At 37.1% G+C, this 16,785-nt stretch overlaps 2 long non-coding RNA genes and 1 other non-coding gene across 3 annotated transcripts; 1 reads left to right on the plus strand and 2 right to left on the minus strand.

Moving 5' to 3' along the window:
* Nucleotides 1–3,717: 3,717 nt before the first annotated feature.
* Nucleotides 3,718–11,544, minus strand: LOC122094349. The gene is made up of 3 exons (XR_006144743.1): nt 11,405–11,544; nt 5,258–6,722; nt 3,718–4,283 (listed from the first exon to the last, which is right to left on the minus strand). It is a non-coding gene; the product is annotated as an uncharacterized LOC122094349 (long non-coding RNA).
* A 491-nt stretch (nt 11,545–12,035) lies between these two features.
* Nucleotides 12,036–12,154, plus strand: LOC122094442. The gene has a single exon (XR_006144776.1). It is a non-coding gene; the product is annotated as a 5S ribosomal RNA (ribosomal RNA).
* Nucleotides 12,155–14,417: 2,263 nt separating this feature from the next.
* LOC122093189 lies at nt 14,418–15,372 on the minus strand. Its single transcript, XR_006144383.1, has 3 exons — nt 15,075–15,372; nt 14,955–14,992; nt 14,418–14,810 (listed from the first exon to the last, which is right to left on the minus strand). It is a non-coding gene; the product is annotated as an uncharacterized LOC122093189 (long non-coding RNA).
* Between the last annotated feature and the right edge of the window lie 1,413 nt (nt 15,373–16,785).

Here is a 16,785-nt window from a genome sequence, read left to right on the forward strand (position 1 = left end):
ATAATCATTGATAAGAGTTTATGCTTCTTAATATTTTCATACTTTAATTTCGACCTCATGAGTAATTGTACATGTAGTGATTCTGAATTACATAAAGTTCAAAACCATCTCCCAATATCACCTCTTGATATTTTTATTTGTTTGTTATGTAGTGATGGAATTGAGGTGTAGAGTTCTGTTTAACTGGCGGGAGAGATACGCAGAGAAGATTATAGAACTAGAAAGATATAGTTATATAGAGTTGCTATGTGATGTCCATAGCAATGTGGTAGATCATGTCCCTGTTGGTCATGATGTGACATTCAAAATGAAGTCTACATTCCCAAATAATGAAGAGTTGATATTGGGAGATGACAGCTCTGTACTACGACTGTTCTCTTCAAATACCAATCAAGATGTTATAAAAGTGACTGTGTTTGATCTTACATGGAGTGATGTGGAGAAAGATCGATGTACCATCAACTCACATTCAACAATGTTATCTCAAGGGACAATACTTTACATGGACATTGTTATAGAATGGATGGTGATGGTGATGGTGATGGTTATGGATACCAGAACATGGGAAGAAATATGGCAAAGCAAGTTGTTGTCAGAGGGGGTTCCAATGCAATGGCCCATAGCATGCATGCAAGAAGTTCAAGTGTAAGTGGAGGTGCAAACCCTGAATACAATGCTAGTGTTAGGAGCACATATTATGGAATGGCTAGTGGAAGGACCTCTGATATGTTAGCTATGACAAGATATAATTCAATAGTGAGTTCTAATAGTAATTCTGAGAGTAGTTCACATATTGCAAAAGTTACTACTTTGTCTCAATCATATGTTAATGCAAGTGATAACTCTCAAGGTTCTTCATCCACTGCAAAGAGGACTGAGCATTCCAAACATGAAGGAAGTAAGGAAATTAAAGAGCCTGTAGATCTTGAGTCTATTAGGCAACAATCAAGTGAGGGACCTAATTATGGGAGCAAGGGTAAGGGAACTGATGTGCCTAACATCATATCTTTAGATGATTTAGATAATAGTGATGCAGATTTTGTTTATGATTCAGCAGATCATGGTGAATTGAGTAACAGTGAATGTGATCTTGAAGATTCTAATGAAGATAATGATGTAGAGTGTGAGCATGAGAAGGATGTAGGTAGTGAGCATGAGAAGGATGTAGGCAACCATGACGAGCTAGATAATTATGATCCAAATGTATATGATCCAGATGATTTTGAGCCAGTAATTTGCTATGATGATAGTGTTGATAGTAACTTTAATGTTGGAGCAATTTATCTTGATGTAAATGAGTTCAGAGTTAAGCTTAAAGAGTTTGCTATCCACCACAGTTTTAAGCTCATATTTGAAAGAAATGAGAAGGCAAGGGTCACAGCGAGCTGCGCAGCCGAGGGTTGTACATAGAGAGTTTATACCTCACCAACCAATCATGAGGCTGCATTCTTATTGAAGACCCTAAACCCAAATCACACTTGTGCATGGCAGTCTGGTCATAAACTTATTACCTCACATTGAATAGTTGAGAAACTTGAATTTGAGCTACAGGCTGACCCTGATCTGGATCATAATACTATGACTGCTATACTACGCAAAAACTATGGGGTTAATTGTGATGTTCCATATATGAAATTTTATAGAGCCTAGCAAATTGCATTGGAAAAAAATGAAGGTAGTCACTCGAAGTCATACTCTTTTTTACCTGCATATGGTAGGCTAATACTGCATAGGAACCCATAAAGTATTTTTAAACTCCAGTATGAGCACAGAAATGACATGCAGGCATCACCAATATTCAAGAGGTTTTTTGTTTGCTTTTATGCATGTAAGGAAGGCTTTGTGAATGATTGTAGACCATTCTTGGGAATTGATGGTTGCCATTTGAAGGGCCAGTATGGTGGTGTTTTATTATCAGCCATATCTGTTGATGGGAACAACGAGGTGTTACCAATTGCCTATGGAATTGTGAAAATTGAAAGTAAAGCAAGTTGGAGATTTTTCCTTGAATGTTTATATGAAGCACTGGGAACTGTTGGTGATAACACTTCTTTGACATTTATGTCAGATGGCCAAAGGGTATACCATTCCATTCCTTGAAGATAGTATTAGTTTTTTTTTTTCCTTTTTTTTTTTTTTTTGAATGGTCAGTATTTAATTGATTGAATTGTGTGTTTTATAGGGACTGACAGATGTCATCCATGATATCTTTCCCAATGCTCACATTCAAAATTGTAGTAGACACATCTATATGAATTTCAAGGGGAAATACAACAGTCTCTTGTTGAAGAAGTACTTCTGGGAAGCTTCCACAACACCTACTATGCATCTATTTCAGAGTGCAATGAATTCCATCAAAGAGATCAACATCAAGGCATATGAGTGGTTAAAGAAGAAGCCGCCAGCATTATGGTCTCGACATGCTCTCCATATTGGTTGTAAGAATGATGCAATCACTAACAATATGATAGAAAGTTTCAACAACTGGGTTGGTGATTTTCGCAGTAAACCCATTTTGTATGTGATTGATAGTATTAGGATTAAAATAATGGATAAATTGAACAAGAGATACTATCAAAGTCTTTTATTGAATGGGATTGTCACTCCTGTTGTGAAGAAGAAGATTGTTGAAGTATATGAACTCTCGAGGAAATGCAAGGTGTACCTTGGTAATACAAATGAATTTGAGGTGGTAGATTCTTTCCATAGAAGACATGTGGTCAATTTGAGGTTGCGAACATATGGATGCAAAGATTGGAAATTATCAGCTATATCTTGCAAGCATGCAGTGGCTACCATTGCCCATAAGAGAGAAAAAAATTGAAGAATACTGTGCAACTTACTTCACAAAAGAAAAGTACATGAAGACATGAACATATGATATTTTCCATCCCAGATGTATCTGAGCTAAACATTGGGTTAGATCTAGGGGTTGTCCAACCACCACTTTTGAAGAGAGGAGTAGGCAAACCGAGCAAGGGTGAAAGGAAAAGGGAACCTGGGGAGGCACCTCCTACTGATTTTAGAAAGAAGACAAGATCTTTCAGATGCAAGATTTGCAAGAGACCAAGCCATAATAAGAGAACTTATGAAAGATGCTCTCCTGAGATAAAGAAGAAGGTTTCTTCAAGCCATAGATCTACTGGGAAGGTATATCACATTATCATCACCTTGCATTTTTTTTTTTTTAAACGTATAATATGCACTAATATTGATGTTGCATTTTTGCTTTTAAAGGAAGAAGAAGAGGCAATGATGACCAAGATGATGCAAGCTTGTCCCAAATGGTTACTAGGTTATAGATTTCTACAACAACTGATGTTGGTGATTCAGTACAAGTAAGACTTAAAAGGAAGATGACAGATAAGTGGGAGAAGAGGAAAGCAACGAAGAAGTAGAAGATGGTGATAAAGGAAGGTGGAGAATTGGAGATTCATTTTTTTGTTTTTTTTTTCGGAGTCATTATGTAATTTGAATAATGGATGGACTGAGTCATGGTAATTTATGAAACTCTTGATATGTGATGGAGTTATGATGTTAGATTTCATGATTTTGAATCTATAAGATAGTATATGATGGATTTCTAAATCAGGTATTTTCAGATGTTAGTATTATAGGGGAAATGTTGTCCAATTTTTCATTTTTTTTTTCAATATTCTATATCAAGTACTTTCAGATGTTTGTAACTTACTTCACATATATGCATGAAAATAGCAATGGTAGAAATAAGATCACATTCTAATTACCATAGTGGTCTCAATTAACACATTCCTTCAACCATCCCAACCATGCCAAACATCAAAGAGTTGTAGACTAGGTACATTGACATCAAAATCCTAAAGAAACATTTTAAGAAAGACTTCTAAACTTTTACAACCATTACAACCAATAGCACAATCACAAAACATAAAACAACTTGTTCAAGCAGTTTCAAATTTTCATTGAATCTCTCCACCCGCTTCAATCTTATCTTCATACTACGTATCTCATCCTTCAACTGTTGAAACTCATGAGGGCTTGAGTTGTTTGATGTATTATGAGGGCTTGGGTTGTTTGAAGGTTCACTTCTGACTGCTGTCACATTCACTGGCTCACACCAAGCAAAAAAAAACCACATTTCTTCTCCTGTGCAATCTCTGGACATGTGAAGTAGAGTCTGTTGGGGTTTTCTTTGGACTCCGATACCTTGACTACAGATCTTCTGTGATATTTGCATTTAATGTTAACATACCTCAGACCATCGGCTTGGTTCATGGAAGTTACACTGGAAGTAGACATCGTATCTGCAATACCCAAAAGTTTAAACTCAATTAGATATACCAACAAATAATCCCAACCATTGCATCTCAGAAATAATTCTCAAATTTTATACAATATATATAAAAAACTTCAAAGTGTGCATATGCTGCCACACTGGGAAAGGTTTTACGCATGGATATTGACATTGTCATCACCACTCGAGGCCTCAATTGGAATTACCACTACTTAACCTGTTAATCACACCAGGTCTGGAACTGAATCAACACATGAACAAAACAAAGGCTGAAACCATTGGTTCTTAGGATTGGGTTTTGGAGGATTTTTTGAGGTTTTGTAAAGGTTATTAATATCGACGACGGAAAACTGTACTCTTCTACTTTGCTACATTTCTTCAAACAACTTGTCCTCAATATAAGTATCACAAAATTTTCCCTTTTCCAAATTTAGGTGGCTTGTCCTGAAATCACCTATTCAAACAATTCGCCCTCATCCACCTTATCGTCCTCCTCCGCATTATACCCATATGTTTCCAAGAGCATATTGTTACTCCCCATAAGCTTCTTTGATGCAGAAACAGAAAATCCAGATCGTCCCTGAGCAGAAGTGTGGGGTTTGGTGGAACTAAGTGGTGTTTCAAAATCATTAAGAAATAAGAGAAATTGGGTGACATTCCAATCAAAGCTGTAAGAATCGACAACTAGAACAAGCAATTGGAAAGGGAAGGATCTGCAAGAGGAATTGAAATTGGGTCTCTTATTTGTGGGATCTTTTGTTAGGATAACTAGTAAAAACCAATTAATACTTCTGCGGCATCAAGGCCAACACATGCAAGCAGAGATTTCATCAACAGTCGGATCATCAAAAATCATAACAAACGGGAGGAAAATCACAACGGAAAAGAAATAAAAGATTTGAAAGCATACACACACAAAGAAAGCGCATACACACACAGAGAAAGGGCATACTCTTGATCAAACTCGGTTTAATGTTCGCTTACCTGGGTTCTCCGACGTGAATCGATCGGAGACGGAGCTTTTTCACCTGGAATGGTCTTTGTCGGGTGATTTGAAGGGGTTAACCTTCTCCTTTGCTTACCCGGGTTTGTCGGCGTCAATCGATCAGAGACAGGGAACTTTAAACTTGTCGATCGGAGATAGAACCTTCACCTAGAATGGTTGTTGAGGTCGATTTGCAGAGGTGAGGTGCTCGGAGATAGGGAACCATAATTGGAGACAGGGAACCTTCTCCAACGGCTCTCTATTTTGAGGGCAATACACATTTTATTGGTTTTTTTCCCAAAGGGTATAATGGGTATTTACCCTAAAGGGTATAATGGTCCTCTCAACAAAAGACTTAGATTAATTAAAGGGTATTTAAGTCTTTTCATGTTTAAACTTAACAGAATCCTGACAGCTTCAGCTTTATGGGAGGGGGCATAATTTCGGCAAACTATAGGGGAAGGGGATTAATTTTCCCCAAAAAAAAATGTAATAGCTATTATACAAGCCATTTATATAAAATGGTTTCAAACACGAGTCTTGATTATGGTCTCCACTGGAGTCACCATTATAGGTATAATTCCTATACTCTAGGGGAGGTCTTCCTTGTGCCATCCTCTCGAAGGAAAGAGGGCAAAGGGTTTTTTCGAGTCACCATCTAGATAAGAGTTAGGACCCATAAATGTCTCCTCCTTTTAGGGAAGAGGAATAACTCCAATGGATAAGGCTACAGGCTAGGAAGGTGTTAGGAACCCAATCTATCCATTCGGAGACTGTTCTCCTTCTATTTAGGCCATTCATAAGCATATACTAGTCTTACTACCTATGCTACATATTAACGTACTTAGTAAAGCAATAAATATAACCTAATGTAGGTTGCTAGGTTAGAAAGCAAATAAAGCAAGTGAAAACAAATAGACCTACTATAGATATGGTACAAATTATCATAATGAAACTAGACAAAACAAATATTGTCTAAATGGGAGAGTAAATGAACATAATATATATGAGGGAGATTGAACTTGGATGTAACTTTACCAAGTTGCTTACATACCCTTACTAGAGATCATGTCAAAAGTAGTTTAGGCTACATAGCATCTACAATATCAATAGGGAAAATTACGCCCTCTCCCCTGAAGTTTGCCGAAATTACATATGGATCCAAGGATTTGAACAAATTATGCCCCCTCCCCTATAGTTTGAAAGATTCTTATAATTAGGTCCAATCCGTTAGTCACCGTGAATTTGAAACTGTTAGATGGTGATGTCACCATTTTAAGACCAAAATGCCCTTATATTAAAGTGAACTTACTATTACACCCTTCCCTTAAAATAAACAAAAGAGGGTAATTGTTCTTCAACACAGGTCTTCTTTCACTTTGTTCTTCTTCAACCTAGGTCTTCAACACCATTCTTCTACAACCTCAGCTAATTTGATAAGGTCAGAGAAGATAGCGAAGAACACTGCGAAGAAGATAGCGAACCTGATTGAAGCTAACTTGTGAAGTCTACTTGCTCTGCAGTGAACTCAGAAAATATCACAATGAACTTGATTGAAGCTACAAAAAAACTTCGATTGAAGCTACAAGCAAACCATACTTTGCCTATTGGTCTTGCTTATGTTTATTTTCACTTGCTCTGCAGCGAACTCCGATTAATCGATTGAAGAAAACTCCACAAAAAATTCCACAGCGAACTCCCCTGGGGAACCTGATTGAAGCTACAAAAGCTTCTATTCAAGGTACACAAAGCTTCACTTGGTCTGGTTTAGGTTATTTCTACTTGAAGCTTTATTTTTTTAATGCTTTGTTTTATTAATATTTTGTTTTCCTAATGCTTTGTTTGATTTAGGGTTCCTAACTTTATATGGATCATTATTTAGATTTAGCTAAAAAATATGATTCCTCTTATAGTAAAAAAATGAATGGTAAGTTCTGAATTTGTATGTTGTCACTCGTATGGTCTATTTCTATGTTGTTATGCTAAATTTGTGTTCTCAAGTCCTGGATGTGCCTTCTATCAATTTTGATTTATTTCTATCAATTTAGCTCGAAATCGTGATCTATTTTGTGTCAATTCTGATCTCAAGTTCTAATATGAGATATCATCTCAATAATTTTCTCCCGATTGGGGTTGAAATGCCATTATTCTTCAATCTCAGGTTTTGATTAACTAGAGTCTATTATATGTTGTTGGACTGCTATATTTGACATGTTGACATGATATTTTTTTTTTCCTTGTTATATTGTGAAATACATCTGATCAGTTGTATATTGTCATTGTTATAGTGATAGAATTGAAGTGTAAAGTTGAGTTCAATTGGCAAGACAGATATGCAGAAAAGATTATACACCCGGATAGATATAATTATTTGGATATGCTATATGACGTCTAGAGCACAGTGATTGATTATATCACTATTGGTCATTCAGTCACTTCCAAATTGAAATCTAAACTTCCAAACAATGAAGATGTACTTTTGGAAGATGATAGATCTGTGCTTGGATTGTTTCTTTCGAATGCACATCTAGATTTAGTAAGAGTGACTGTGTTTGATCTTGAATGGAGCGATGTGGAAGCTTCTAAATATGCTATCAATTTACATTCCAACGAAGTTGTTACAAGGAAAAATGATACATATGGTGATTTTTCTACAATAGATGGTGGTGCTTATGGAGGCCAGTCAATGTGAACCAATAGGGCAAAACAAGCAGTCTAAAGAGGTGGTTCTAGTGCTATGGCTCGTAGTAATGCTTTTGGAAGTTCAAGTGCTACCGGAAGTGCAAACACTGTACCCAATGCAAGGGTTAGGAGTTCATATACTAAAATGGCTAATGGAGGAACTGTTGGTGTAATAGATAGGACAAGATCTTGCATATGGAAGTTCTAGTTGTCATTCTGAGAGTTATTCACATAATGCAAGGGCTAGTAGTGTGTCTTAATCAACTGCCTATGCAAGTGGTAAATCTCAGGGTATTTCACCCACTGTAAAGACTAATACCCATAGTATTGAAACGAGTAAGGGAGCTACTGAGCCTGGTCAGGATGAAGCAAGTAAGGGAGCTAAGAATAGTAGTAAGGGTAAAGGCGTAAATCTTAATGATGTGTGTGACATCATATCAATTTATGTTTCAAATGCTAGTGATGAGGACTCTGTGTATGATTTTTTTGACCATGGTTACTTAAGTAAGAGTGAAAGTGATGATGAATTTTTTGATCAAGTTAATGATGCAGAGGACCATTGTTTAAGAGACAATGACCATGGTAAGGATGTAGACAGTCATGATGAGCTAGATGATTATGATCCAGATGCCTGTGATCCACATGACTATAAGCCAGCAATTTGTCATGATGGTGGTGATGACAATAATTTTAAGATTGGAGAAATATATTGATGTGATTGAATTCGGGACCAATCTTAAAGAGTTTGCTATTCTTCACTGTTTTGAGCTTATCTAGGAAAGAAATGAGAAGGCAAGGGTCACAGCAATGTACGCATCTGATGGTTGTATATGAAGGGTTCATGCTTCACCAACTGACAATGGAGGTGCATTTGTATTGAAGACTATTAATGTCACACCCTGCCTTCAATAGGCTAAGGTATGCGGCACTAGACACCTCACCATATATAGTCAGCCTGTTTCCCTAGGATCTAGACTAGAGCAGATCATAATACCACAATTACACTTCTAAAGATTAGAGTTCATATATTCATGCACAGTTCAACAATAAGATATTTTATATAAGCTTCAATGCCAACTAAGTGATAAGATATATATACAATTATCCAAATGAGAGTTACATACCTTATAAAAAGAGAATATTTACACAGTTTACAGTATCTCAGTAGTAGACTATGTACAGCAAAATACGCATCAGCGAAAATATATACACAAAAAGACATAGGAATAATCTATCATATTCCTCAGAAGAACTAGCCTTCGTAGGCACAATCGTCGCATCTGCAGTCGGGTCCATGGTCGATTTCATCTTCTTGAAAATTGGCTAAGTCATCTGATCATGGCCACTGTCTCATGATCAGAGTAGGAAGTCGGCAAAATACTGGTCTCGACATCTAGAAAAGTAAATAAAGGGGTGAACACGTCACGCTCAGTAAGGGGGTGGGGGCAAGCAAGGAAACACAATAAAAATGATGCAATGCATACTCCACACCTTATATGATGCACGTGGGTTCATTTAACGTTACACTACTTTTTAGTCTATTATTAATTCTGAGATCAATGGTATAGTGCTACACAACGTAGGTGGCATTCCCTACCCTGTAGGTTGGGCCTCAGGAATATGAGTTTGTTATAGGCAGGAGTTAGTCAGTCTCAGAAAGAACCTCGGTCCCCCAGCTAACCCCTAGGTTAGTAACCCCGGGCAGTCAAGTGTACAGTATGTCGTACCTAGTTGCTATTTATCTCTGGGTACAATACGTTGTACTATGGAAGTGTACTGCTAATCAGGTAGCCATATATGTTGGGATTATTCTGTACCTATCCCCCTACAGGCAAGGGGTTGTAACACTGGAATGTGATCCTAACTATATCTATCTACATGCATCCATAGCATCTAATCACATATCCATGGTCACAACTGTAATATTGACTTCTGAGCCCATGGTACCAGAAAGAACCTCGACCACACCGTGCCTCAGACCATCAATATTACAATCATCACCTATACAGCTATCATACTACACATCCATAAAACTTCGATCACATCAAGTCTATAAATCATGCGACATGTGGAATATATAATTTTCTATAAAATAAATCCATAACCCAGTAACCATTACACTCCACATGAGCAGGCATAAACACAAAAGTATAGAAACACTCTATAAAATACAACAAACACCCACTCACCTTAGTGTCCAATCTCCTGAAAAGTTCACTTCTTTGGTTCAATTAAATGCTCTTATTGCAACTTATTTCCTATTTCTCAAGATATTTTAAATCATTATTTATAAAATAAATTTCTATAATTCTACTCCACTCTGCCTAAGTTTATTATCCCAATTCTCAATTTCATTGGGCCTATGGTTGTTTTTCATTGCACAGTCCAGGTTCCCCACACTTTCTTTATTATTGGGGTTTCATATGGGGAAACCCTTAGTGGGTCCCACACTTGGATAGGGTTTCCCAGGGTCATACCAACAACTTTTCACATTTATGGAGTCCCTGAACATTTATGGGACACTACCTGTTGTACCATAGCTCAGGTATTAAGTTCCTACAGAATTTTTAGGGTTTATAGTAAATCTATAGAACAGAATCTCTTTTCCCAATTTCTTACTTAATTGAGGTAGGATTTTAGTCATGTAAGAAATTTTTCAACCCATTTCAAGCTTGCACATAATTTATTTTGAATAAAATTTTACAAAATTCTGGAAAAATTCCATTTTCAATCTTAAATAAAATTCTACTCTAAAGTGTTTGGTAGAATTTCTACTAATCAATCCTCTCCCTACCTTAATTTCATTTTTATTTTTTTTTTCTTTAAATTCCTTTGAACCTTTGAAACCATAGATTCTAGGGTTTATAGGGATAAAACTGGGCCACAGAGACCTTTCGAGGGTTGGGTTTTTCCCTACTGACCCATTTTTTTAAATCCAATTGCCAGGATTTGGTTAGGCAATTTCAGTTCCATAGAAAATCTAGGGCTTCACAGGTATTTCCTCAATTTTTACAGAATTAATTCCCTATTCCAAGTTATTTGCATAAATTGAAGTTGGAATTCAATCTGTAAATACCATAGAATTGAGTTCCCTCTTCAATTGAATTTAGATAAAACTATTATGGAAAAAATTGATTAAATTATGATAGGAATTAAACTTGGTATGAATTTCTGTTTTAGGGCTTTAATAAAATCTCACCTAATCATCCCCACTTTATACAAATTCTTGCTAAATTGTTGTTGAACTGGTAGGAACCCTAAGTTCCAAGGTTTTGTAGGGATAGATTTCCTACCAATTAGGTCCCTAGTAGCCCACAGAGATTAGGGATTTCTCTACTGGGCAGCTGCATAGTTCACAGGGATTCCCTGGAAATCCCCAATTAAGCAAAACCCTAACCCTAAGGTCTACCTACCCAATTGATGAAACTACCAACATCTCTACTAAAATGAATAGTAGCACTTACCTATTTACAGTTCTGGTCCAACATCAACCTTAGGTGAAGAAGCTCCTTCTCCACTTCTCTTTCTTCCCCTTCTTCCTTCTCTTTTTTTTTTTTTTTCTTCTTCTTCTTCTCTTTCCTTTTTTGCTTACTGTAATAACAACCATGATTTGGGTGAGGTGCTGCCCTAACAGCCCTTTATAACCCTTATATAGGGCAGCCCAAACAGACCTAAGGCTGGCCCTCTTAAGTCAATATAACTAAGGTCTGTTTGGCTAGCCCTCTTTTAATTTATTTAATATAACTAGTTTGGGGTTAACCTTTTATAATCTAACTTAGGAAATTCTGATTTTTGGGATAAAAGGTGATTTAGGACCACCAAACATGCCTCCATCTATGGACAAATGGGCAGAAATTTTACTACAGAGAAGTGGGCTCCACAACATACAAACCCTAAAATCTGCATATAATACCTAATTAAACTAATATATAATTAAATTTATAAATTTAATGCCCTTTTTATTTATAGGCATAAAATATGTATTTTATACCTCAATTAGGCCTCTTTTCCACAAGGGTATAATAGGGATTTGCACAACATAGGTGTGGGCCCCCACACAGTGCAAAAACCTAGAAAAGTGCATTCTGCATCTTGGGGTGCGATCATACTAGCATTAATGCACCAGATCCCATCAAAACTCCGTAGTTAAGCATGCTGGGGTGAGAGTAGTACTAGGATGGGTGACCCCCTGGGAAGTCCTTGTGTTACACCCCTTTCTCCTATACTAGGTCTCATGATTAAATTTACCTCTTTGTCCACACCTCCTGATAAATTCCCCAGTGATATTGGTGGGCTGAACAGGAGCAAGTGGGGTAATTTCAGCCTTCTTGGCACTCCACAGCTACCAACCATGCCAACATTGACTTCCTCTGCTCTTTCTTCTTCCCTGTCCACAAGTAGGTGTATAAATATCAGATTAGGGTGTTACACTTAACCCTAATCACACTTGTACCTGGCAATCAGGGCATAAGCTTATTTCCTTACAATGGATTGCTAACAAATTTACAGCTAAGCTACATGCTAACCATAAAATAGATTATGAAGCAATGGTTGCTATACTGTATAAGAATTATGGGGTTAGTTGTGATGTTCCATACATGAAATTTTATAGACCCCATCACATTGCAATGGAAAAGAATGAATGTAGTCACTTCAGGTCTTATTCATTTTTACCAGCATATGGTGAGATAATCTTGCAGAACCTTGGAAGTATTTTTAAACTCCACTTTGAGAACAAAAATGATATGAGAGTGCCACCAATATTCCAGAGATTGTTTGTCTGCTTCCATGTAAGCAAGACCATTCATAGGGCTTGATGATTTCCACTTGAAAGGTAGATATGGTGGTGTGTTGTTATCAGCCATAGCTGTTGATGGGAACAATGAGGTGTTATCACTTGCATATGGTGTAGTAGAAATTGAAAATAAATCAAGTTGGAGATATTTCATGGAATGTTTATATGAAGCATTGGGAGCTACTAGTGACAATACCGCATTGACATTTATGTCAGACAGCCAAAAGATATACCATTTTCATTAAACAAAAGTTAATATCCATACCTATTGTTTGTTGTGAGTGGATAGTAATTAATTACTTGTTTTATGTGTTGTATAGGGACTGACAGATGTTATTAGTGAAAGAGCTTCCCCAATGGTCACATACGATGTTGTAGTAGACACCTCTGCAAAAACTTCATCTATATTAATTATAAAAGAAAAAATAAATAATGTACATAAAAGAGGGAGGGAAGGATCACCCACACCTCTCACATGGTCAAAAAGGGATTGCACGAGTTCCACCTTCGGCATTGCCATCAGCAGAACAGGGCAAGCACTCTTATCAACCATTTAAGACACTTAAGACTTCACAGGGCAGCTAAGGCTGACTAACCCAACCCACCTTCGGCATTGCCATCAGTAGGAAAAGAAGACCCGCAAAAGCGCCCACAGAAAGAGGGAAAAAATAATAACAGACGCAATCAAGATATTTTGAATTTTAGCCAGCAAGAAGCATCCATTTCCAACTCCATCCTGATCAGGGACGACCAAGACGTCACCGGGGAAGAGACTTCTTGATGAGCGGTGGTTTTTGAAAGGTAATTTGCTATCGAATTTACTTCCCTGATGCAATGAGTAATTCTCCACTCAATTGATATCAGATACTGGGAATAGTTTAACATCTTACCAAACAATCCACAGGACTTTCTTCTTAAGCAATAGGGTAACCACGACCACCAAGTCACATTTGATCCACAACTTTGGGATCTCAAGAGACTTGGCAAGCTCAATACTTGACATGACCGCCAAGAACTCAGCCTCAAAATTTGTAAGAACCCCTAGGAAGAATCTGAAGTTTCCCACCACTTCAGCCTTATCATTTCGAAGCACTCCACCAGCCCCGACTTTCCCTGGGTTTCCAAGGGAGCACCCATATGTATTAACCTTCCACCAACCAGAGAGAGGCGGACACCAAAAAATTTTATAAATCTGCCTAGGTCGGCACTTGATACCAGAGAAACCCAATTTTCTATAACAAAGCAGATTTGAGATGGAGATTGAAGAGCCACGTTGAACATAAGTTTGGGTGCTTATTTCACCTCTCACCAATTCAAAGCACCAACACTTCAAGGCAAAATACAATGGTCTTTTGTTAAAAAGAATTATTTCTGGGCAGCTTCTACAACACCAACTTTGAATCTATTTTAGAATGCAATGAATTCTATTAAAAAGATTAACAATAAAGCTTACGAGTGGTTAAAGAAAAAGCCACCAACATTCTAGTCTCGACATGCATTTGATGTGAGATGTAAGAATGATAATTACAAGCAACATGACTGAAAGCTTCAACAACTGGATTGGTTCTGTAGGGAGTAAACCCATCTTGACTTTGATTGACACTATCAGGATTAAGGTGATGGAAAAATTGAATAAAATATATTATCAAAGTCGTACCATTGAGGGGACAATCACTCCTAATGTCAAGAAGAAGTTAGCAGAAGTATATGCACTCTTGAGAATACCACTATTAACAAAATGACCATTTGCATAACTGACAATTATGCTCGAGCCCCTTACCGTCAGTCTCTATTAGGGAATATACCTTAAGTGCTGATATCAACTAATTTATTTTTTATTAAATACCAAAATACCTCATAAAATGTAAAGTACATGATATACCCTTCTCTCAACCTCCTAACCCCAATCACAGTTGAGCTCTATCGTCTTCATCCCCAAACTGGTTGTGCTCCATTTCCGGTTCTATTGGTAGTGGCCTTGCTAGCTCTATCCTTCAGTTGCAACAAAACCAGGTACAGAATTGTGCTTGCTCTCATTTTCTTGGCTATTAGTTGGACAACTGACTGGGCTAGATCTGCTTGAAGGGAAAATAGCGGCCTATCAACATTATCACTCATTGGAAACACTATGGATGATTTGAAGAGGTTTCTACCGGAGGGTTTTTTTTTTTTTTTTTTTTTTTTATTAAAGAGAGAAAAAATCATCAAATGTAACTCACCGACCGAATACAACACCATTGGATTGTTTGTTCCAAATCTGCAAGAAGAATTACAAATTAGTTACCAAATAATGCATAAAATCCAAGAATATATCTGGATGAGTGGGCAAATAGCACAACACGAAATTGATGTCAGAATATCTGCCTATTTGTAGTCCAACCGAACGTTTCCAAGCTTTTTTCTTGATGATTGGAGTCGAAATCAAAACCGGCAATGACAAGCTCATACATTTCCATTTTTTTTTTTCTTAAAATTGAAAGGAGAATCAAAATAATTGTCTATAGTTGGAGCGGTCGTGGATGGGGCGGAAGGCTTAGCAACAGCAGGGCAGAGGACAAGGAAGGGTTAGGATGTTCGCCGGTTATCTTTTTGTGGGGAAGAAGAAGAAGAGGATAAGATTTATGTGTTTTATTTGAAAGAGTAAAAACATCATCTCAAATCCTTCCTTAACAGAAATTGACGGTAAGGTATTTGAACGTAACTATTAGTTATGTAAGGGTGTTTCGTTAATAGTGGCAATCTCTGGGGGGTGACACTATAAATTTTCCTTTTACATAAGGAGACAGAAAATACATCTTTTGGCCAAAGAGGCCTTGCAGATTCAATTCTGCAGAGTTTCAATGCTCATACTGTAACTTTGCGGCCTATTACAATATTGTCATCTTTGGCCTATGAGGTTTTAAATACGTGTGCCATGTTAAAGAGACTAGAGGTTGTCAACTAGTCTAGTAACATTCCCTAGGTAATGTGAGACTAAAGTTTACACACCCTCATCGATCTTCCAACCCCCTAGTATTAAGCTATTTCTTGGTCGGGATCCCTTGAAGATCTCTCAGGAGAGTCTGATACACTTATCATGTCTTGGGTGTCACACCTACTATGATCTTGGTGGGAATTCTAATACTCAGGGGTCGTGGGGTCGTTTTGGGTATTTTACTATTTAATATTTTTGAGATTTTTTCTAAGGATTTTTTTCTCTCTGATGATTTTGAAATCTTGAATTTAGAACTGTTGAAGTATGTATTAAGTGGGGCCTATATAACTTAAGGAAGTGGCACCACTAAGAACACTCTTCAATCTTGACTTTCTCTTGGTGGTGCCACCAAGAATCTTGCCACGTGCTAAGTGTTGGTTGGCCTGAAAAACCTTAATTCTTAAAAAAAAAAAAAAAAAAAGTTGATTTATTGGTTGATTTTTGGAGCTTGATTTTTGAAGATACGGTTAATGGATTTGGACGATCTATATATAGTTGGAAAGGTCATTCCAAGTAATATTTAATTATATAGAGATTTGTTACAAATTCTTCTGGGAACATAGTCAATTTGTGTTTGAAGTATGGACCCAAATAATTTATATCGTGATGAAATAATGGCAAAATAGTGTTATTTTCGCATCAAATTTTAGATTTACGCTTAATATGATAAAACAGACATCATAGAAGTTCCAACCAGCTTCGGAAAGGTTATGTCACCCATGCCACCTTAGGGGAAAAGGGTCATTTTTCACCGTACGTTCTCTGAGAGCAATCCCAGACTCAATTCATCATCATTTGAACCCTCTAGGGTGAAAAAAAATCTAGTGTCTATACACTAGCTCAAATCTAGGAGTGATTTGATCATCCTCAAGGAATGTCATGTATTTACTAATAAACACCTTTTGCTCCATAGGGTCATAAAAATAATACCCTATAATGCTCTTGGGATATCTCAAGAAGTAGCATCTATCTCCAACTCTAATTTGTCTGTTAGCTATCATTAACATGTGCAACACAACACCAAACCTTAAGATGTTTTAGACTCGGCTTGTGCGCATTCCACAACAGCGAAAATT

This window comes from Macadamia integrifolia, chromosome 11 (assembly GCF_013358625.1).
Source record: "Macadamia integrifolia cultivar HAES 741 chromosome 11, SCU_Mint_v3, whole genome shotgun sequence".
NCBI lineage: Eukaryota > Viridiplantae > Streptophyta > Magnoliopsida > Proteales > Proteaceae > Macadamia > Macadamia integrifolia.